The sequence below is a fragment of the Azolla caroliniana genome, unplaced genomic scaffold (genome assembly GCF_043228905.1).
Source record: "Azolla caroliniana isolate FFs.n. ecotype wild unplaced genomic scaffold, voAzoCaro1.0.p SCAF_18, whole genome shotgun sequence".
Lineage (NCBI taxonomy): Eukaryota > Viridiplantae > Streptophyta > Polypodiopsida > Salviniales > Salviniaceae > Azolla > Azolla caroliniana.
This window is the reverse complement of record NW_028230453.1, coordinates 5,889,095-5,896,305: the sequence shown is the minus strand read 5'-3', so window position 1 is coordinate 5,896,305 and position 7,211 is coordinate 5,889,095. Positions and strand designations below refer to the sequence as shown.

Here is a 7,211-nt window from a genome sequence, read left to right as displayed (position 1 = left end):
AGCATGTCCTTTATTAAACCTACTGCCTCAATTGCATATCGACGTTCTTAACATTGTTGCCCAACAACCTAAATTGACATCACTTAAAATATCACTCTCTTTTTTAACACTCTTTATCGAAATTATGAAGTCTGGACTTGTTTTGATGTCATCAACACATCGATAATTTGGCCAAGTCGTTTAAGGATTTGGATTTAGGCTCCAATCTAAAAGGGCGTGGGTTCAAATCCCACAGTTGTCATTAGTGAATTTAAATAATATAGCATCACCAATCTTTTCATGAAATAACTACTACGTTATTCTTGTTATTCTTGTATAGAAGAGGGCCATAAAAATTTGTAAGCATGTCCTTTATTCGAGCCTGCATTGCACATTGATATGCTTAACATTGCTGCCCCCCAACCTAAATGGATCCTATTTAATGTTATTAATACATCGACAATTTGGCTGAGTGGTCTAAGGCGTTGGATTTAGGTTCCAATCTGAAAGGGCGTGGGTTCAAATCCCACAGTTGTCATTAGTGAATTTAAATAATCTAACATTAGCAATGTTTTCAGGAAGTAACTACTACCTTATTTGTTGGACCAATGAGGGCCATAAAAAATTGTAAGCATGTCCTTTATTCAACCTATGCCTCAATTGCATATTGACGTTCTTAACATTGTTGCCCAACAACCTAAATTGACATCACTTAAAATATCACTCTCTTTTTTAACACTCTTTATTAACACTATCAAGTGTGGACTTGTTTTGATGTCATCAACACATCGACAATTTGGCTGAGTGGTCTAAGGATTTGGATTTAGGCTCCAATCTAAAAGGGCGTGGGTTCAAATCCCACAGTTGTCATTAGTGAATTTAAATAATATAATATTACCAAACTTTTCATGAAATAACTACTACGTTATTCTTGTTATTCTTGTACAGAAGAGGGCCATAAAAAATTGTAAACATGTCCATTATTCGGGCCTGTATTGCACATTGATATGGTTAACCTTGCTGCCCGACAAGCTAAATGGAGCCCACTTAATGCTATTAATACATTGACAATTTGGCCGAGTGGTCTAAAGCGTTGGATTTAGGCTCCAATCTGAAAGGGTCTGGGTTCAAATCCCACTATTGTCATTAGTGGATGTAAAAAATCTACTACGTTATTCTTGTGCAAAAGCGGGGAATAAAAAATTGTAAGCGTGTCTTTTTTACGACCTAGTGCTTGCATTGCACATTCATGTGCTTAATATTGTTACCCAACGACCTAAATTGACACCACCTCAAATATTACTCTCTTTTTTAATACGCTTTAGTAATTTTATCAAGTGTGGACTTGTTTTGATAATCATCCACACATCGACAATTTGGCCGAGTGGTCTAAGTCGTCGGATTTTGGCTCCAAACCAAAACGGTGTGCGTTCAAATCCCACAGTTCTCAGTTGCGAACCTAGCATACCAAACTTTTCATGAAATAACGACTACGTTATTCTGGTACAAAAGAGGGCCATATAAAATTGTAAGCATGTTCTTTATTTGGCTTGCATTGCACATTGCTATGCTTAACATTGTTGCCCAACGAGCTAAATTGACACCACTTAAAATATCACTCTCTCTTTTAATATTCTTTACTAAGTGTCGATTTGTTTTTGTATCTTCCATATAGTGACAATTTGGCCGAGTGGTCTAAGGCATTGTTGCATTTAGCCTCCAATTTGATTGGGCGTGGGTTCAAATCCTACAGTTGTCATTAGTGCATTTAAATAATCTAACAACACAAAACTTTATATGAAATAACTACTACGTTATTCTTGTGCAAAAGAGGGGAATAAAAAATCGTAAGCGTGTCTTTTCTACGACCTAGTGATTGCATTGCACATTCATGTGCTTAATATTGTTTCCCAATGACCTAAATTGATACCAATTCCAATATCACTCTCTTTTTTAACACTCTTTAGCAACATTTTCATGTGTGAACTTGTTTTGATGTTATCAACACATCGACAATTTGGCCGAGTGGTCTAAGGTGTTGGATTTTGGCTCCAAGAAAAGGGGTGTGAGTCTAAATCCCACAGTGGTCATTACTGAATTTAAATAATCTAACATTACCAAACTTGTCATGGACAAAAGAGGGCCATCAAAAATTGTAAGCATGTGCTTTATTCGACCTACTAGTTGCATTGCATATTTATGTGCTTAATATTATTGCCCAACAACCTAAATTGACACTGGTCACTCAAAATATCAGTCTCTTTTTTAACACTCTTTAGCAATACTATCAAGTGTGGTCTTGTTTTGATGTCAGCAACACATCAACAATTTGGCCTAGTGGTCTAAGGCGTTGGATATAGATATTGATGTGCTTAGCATTATTGCCCAATGCCCTAAATTGACACCACATCAAATATCACTCTCTTTTTTAACACTCTTTAGAAAGACGATCAATTGTGGAGTTGTTTTGAGTCATTATCACATCGACAAATCGGTCGACTGGTTTATGGCGTTGGATTTAGGTTCAAATGCAAAAGGGCTTGGGTTCAAATCCCGCAGTTGTCATTAGTGGATTTAAATAATCTAATAGTACCAAACTTTATATGAAATAACTACTACGTTATTCTTGTGCAAAACAGGGGAATAAAAAACTGTAAGCGTGTCTTTTCTAAATTGACACCACCTCAAATATTAGTCTCTTTCTTAATACTCTTTAGCAACTTTATCAAGTGTGAACTTGTTTTGATATCATTCACACATCGACAATTTGGCCGAGAGGTCTAAGGCGTCGGATTTTGGCTCCAAACCTAAAGGTTGTGCATTCAAATCCCACAGTTCTCATTTCCGAATCTAAACAATCTAGCATTACCAAAGTTTTCATGCAATAACTACTACGTTAATCTTGTACAAAAGAGGGCCATAAAAAATTCTAAGCATGTTCTTTCTTCAACGTAGTGCCTACATTGCACATTGATATGCTTAGGATTGTTGCCCAATGACCTTAACTGACACCACTTCAAATATCACTCTCTTTTTTAACACTCTTTAGCAAGTTTATCTGTGTGGACTTGTTTTGATTTCATCAATACATCGACAATGTGGCCGAGTAGCTTAAAACGTTGGATTTAGGCTCCAATGCGAAATGGTGTGGGTTCAAATCCCACAGGTGTGATTAGCGAATTTAAACAATTTAGCATTACCAAACTTTTCATGAACTAACTACTACGTTAATCTTGTAGAAAAGAGGGCCATAAAAACTAGTAATTGTGTCCTTTCTTTGACCTAGTGCTTGCATTGCACATTCATTGATATGCTTAACATTGTTGCCCAATGACCTAAATTGACACCAATTCAAATATCACTCTCGTTTTTAACATTCTTTAGCAACATTATCAAGTGTGGACTTGTTTTATGTCATCAACACATCGACAATTTGGCCGAGTGGTCTACTGTGTTGGATTTAGGCTCCAATCCGAAAGGGTGAGGGTTCAAATCCCACATTTGTCATTAGTGAATTTAAATAATCTAACATTACCAAACATATTTAGGCAAATGCCTCGCATATCTCTTATACACATAAAACATTAAATATTTAACATGAACAACCTATTTGGTTAGCTCAACTATTTAATGCATTTGTTCTCGAGGTCTTGAGTTCAAATATGACCAAGGCTATAAGACATTGTGGAATAGAGCTCGTCCACAACCGAGCCTTAAACTTAATGAAAGAACAAAACAGAATGGAGGTTCATACGCTTACACCTTTGAGATGACACAAGATGTTTACATGGAAAACCCTAATAGGGCAAAACCACGGAAGCTCACAGTCTCCAACTATCAGTACAAGAGGAGGGGGTAGAATATGAGACATAGAGTCAACGACTTCGAGCTCTATGTCTTCGCCAACCGGTGGTTACAACAAAAACGGATTTAGCTTCTCTTCCCTCTCTTTGTCTCTAGCTATATACAACAATAATAGAACCACACATCCACACCAATGCTTAGGTGATTGCCCTAGGTCCTTTAAAGGCACACCAGAAACATATTTACAGATATGTCCCTGGATCCGGTTAACTCTAGCTCCATCCGAATACCTTCCGGTCTAGTTCCTTCCTTCAACACGTCTTATCCGGCTCCTCCGGTTCTCATCTGCATCCCATCCGAAGGGACCGAATTCCCAACAAACTCCGGCTTCACTCTGACATGGGATTTCTCATTAGTCTGATCCGTCTCCAGCACGTGTCCTGTTGTTGGCTGACAACACCTTGGTCAACATATCCAACCCGTTCTTCTCCATGTGGATCTTCGTAAGCACGAAGTCTTGATCTTCTACCTTCTCTCGAAGCCAATGATATCTTCTTTGGATGTGCTTAGTCCGGGAATGGTAGGCTGTGTTCTTTGCAAGGTGGATGGTACTTTGGCTATTGCAGTAGAGTTGGTATTCCTCCTGTTGGATCCCTAGCTCCTCGATGAAGCCCTTCATCCAAATTACTTCCTTGTCGGCTTCCATGACTACCATGTACTCTGCTTCTGTTGTTGACAATGCAACGGACTTTTGCAGCCTCGACTGCCAGGATACGGCTCCCCCTGCATATGTCATGACGTTTCCAGATGTGGACCGGTAGGTATCCGCATCAACCGACATATCCGAATTTGTTAAGCCTTCCAATTGGGGTATACTTGAGTTGATTTGGAGGCCCATACTCGAGGTGCCTTTCAAGTACCAGAGTATCCACTTGACCGCGGTCCAATGTTCTCTTTTGGGATTGCTCATGAACCGACTGACCACTTCGACAGCAAATCCGATATCCGGTCGGGTACACACCATTGCGTACATCAAGTGTCTGATGGCATAGGCATTTGGTATCTTCATCATGTCCAACTTCTCTGCCTTTGTCTTCAGGTTCTGCTTTCCGGAAAACTTGCAGTTTGCCAGAAGTGTTGACTTGACTGGCTTCACATTTTACATGTTGAAACGTTGGAGCACTTTTCTCACGTACTTCTCTTGTGACAACCACAATAGCTTCTTCGTCCGGTCTCGGATTATGTGCATCCCCTATATCTGTCTTGCCGGGCCCAAGTCTCTCATTGGGAAGGTCCGGTTCAAGGCCTTCTTCAGCATCCCGATTTTGGTTTGGTCCAGTCCGACGATCAACATGTCATCCACATACAGTAGGAGTATCAGGAAGTCTCCTCCATCGAATTTCTTCACAAACACGCAGTGATCGGCTTGCGTCTTGTGGTACTTTTGGTCGGCCATGAAGGAATCGAACTTCCGGTACCATTGTCGGGGAGCTTGCTTTAGTTCGTATAGGCTCTTCTTCAGCTGGCACACCAGGTGCTCCTTCCCTTTCTTCTCAAATCCTTTCGGTTGTTGCATGTAGATGTCTTCTTCGAGGTCGCCATGTAGGAACATTGTCTTGACATCCAGTTCCTCTACCTCAAGGTCTAGGCTTGCCGCTATGCTCAACACCATCCGGATGGAGATCATCTTTACTACCGGAGCAAAGATCTCGTCGAAATCCACTCCTTTCTTCTGCTCAAACCCCTTTGCCACGATCCAGGCCTTGTACCTTGGTGGATTTCCGACGTCTCCCAGTTTCAGCTTGTACACCCATTTGTTCTAGATTTCTCTCTTTCCTTTCGGCAACTCTGTTAGTTCATATGTGTGTTTCTCATGTAGGGAATCCATCTCGTCGTGCATGGCACTTAACCACTTGCGGTTGTGGGTGTCTTTCTTTGCTTCTTCGAAGCTTTCTGGCTCCCCTTCATCGGTTAGCAACACATGCTCTGCATCTGGAAATCTTTCGGGGGCTCTTCTCTCTCTGAGAGGATTTCTTCTTCCTTGGTTCTCAACTACCGGTTCCTCCATTTGTTCTTCATGCGAATCTGATTCGGGGTCTTGTCCAATTCCGGTGTCATGATCTTCTTTTTCTTCGATCGGTTCGGTTTCTTGTTGAACTCCAGCTGGTTCTTCGAGTGTTATCCAACTTCCAACTGGATGAGTCTCGTTGGTCGATCCAGAGTCTGATATCTTCTTTTTTGACTCCTAGTCAGCAATACTCTTGTCTTCCATGAAGACTATGTCCCGAATCCGGAACACCTTCTTGTCGACCAAATCCCACACTCGGTATCCAAACTCATCGTCATCGTATCCAAGGAATATGCATGGTCGGGACTTCGGATCCCACTTTGCTCTCTTGTTCTTTGCAACATGCACATAGGCGAGAAATCCGAACACCTTCAAATGCTGGTAAGACACGTCTTTACCGGTCCATACTCTCTATGGTGTGTCTCCGACCAAGGGTGCTTAAGGTGATGTATTAATCACGTACATCGCCGTCATCAGCGCCTCAACCCAGAACGTCTTGGACAACTTTTCATGTGCTAGCATGCTTCAGAATCTCTCCATTATGGTCCAGTTCATCCGTTCAGCCAGTCTGTTACTTTCCGGTGTCTTCGGCACAGTGAATTTGAGCCGGATCCCCTTCGACTGGAAGTACTCCTTGAACTGCTCCCGATATTCTCCTCTGTTATCTGCTCGAACCGCCTTTAGCTTTCGACTAGTTTCCCTTTCCACTCTCACGTGGAAGTCCTTGAAGATAAAGAGTACCTTGCCCTTCGTCTTCAACGGTGAGACCCACAGCTTCCGGTTGTGGTCGTCTATGAACATCACGAAGTATTGCGATCTGGAATGTGACTTCGTGTCCGCTTGACACACATCGGTATTGCGATAATTCCGTCTCATCGGTGGCCTTGACCAGAAGGAGGTTTGGTTTTGCTTGCCGACCAAGCAATCGATGCACTTCTAAAGATGCATGTCTTTCACCTCCGGAATGAGGTTAACTTCGGCAAGTCTTCTCATCCCCTTTTGGCTCATATGGCACAATCTCTTGTTCCATAGCTCACCAGCAGTGTCAAACGCTACGTTCACTTCTTCCCGGCATATCCAGGCATGCATAAGATAGAACTTGGTGATCTTCCGAGTTCGAGCCACTATCAGGCTTCCTTTGCTGAATTTCATGACTCCGTTCCGGATGCTACCCATGTAGCCTTCATCATCTAGCCGATCGGCTGATATTAGGTTCAACTGAGCCTTCGGAACGTGTCAGACTTCTTTTAGCAGTAACTTGCATTCGGTTGATGTCATCAACAACACATCTTCTATGCCGACAATTCGCCATGTACCTTCATTCCCCATCTGGACATAGCCATGATCTCTGGTAGTGTAG

The 7,211-nt window shown here is 41.7% G+C and overlaps 1 non-coding gene across 1 annotated transcript; it reads left to right on the top strand.

The window, feature by feature from the left end:
- Positions 1-437: 437 nt before the first annotated feature.
- Positions 438-517, top strand: TRNAL-UAG (transfer RNA leucine (anticodon UAG)). Its single transcript has one exon. It is a non-coding gene; the product is annotated as a tRNA-Leu (tRNA).
- The last annotated feature ends 6,694 nt before the right edge of the window (positions 518-7,211 follow it).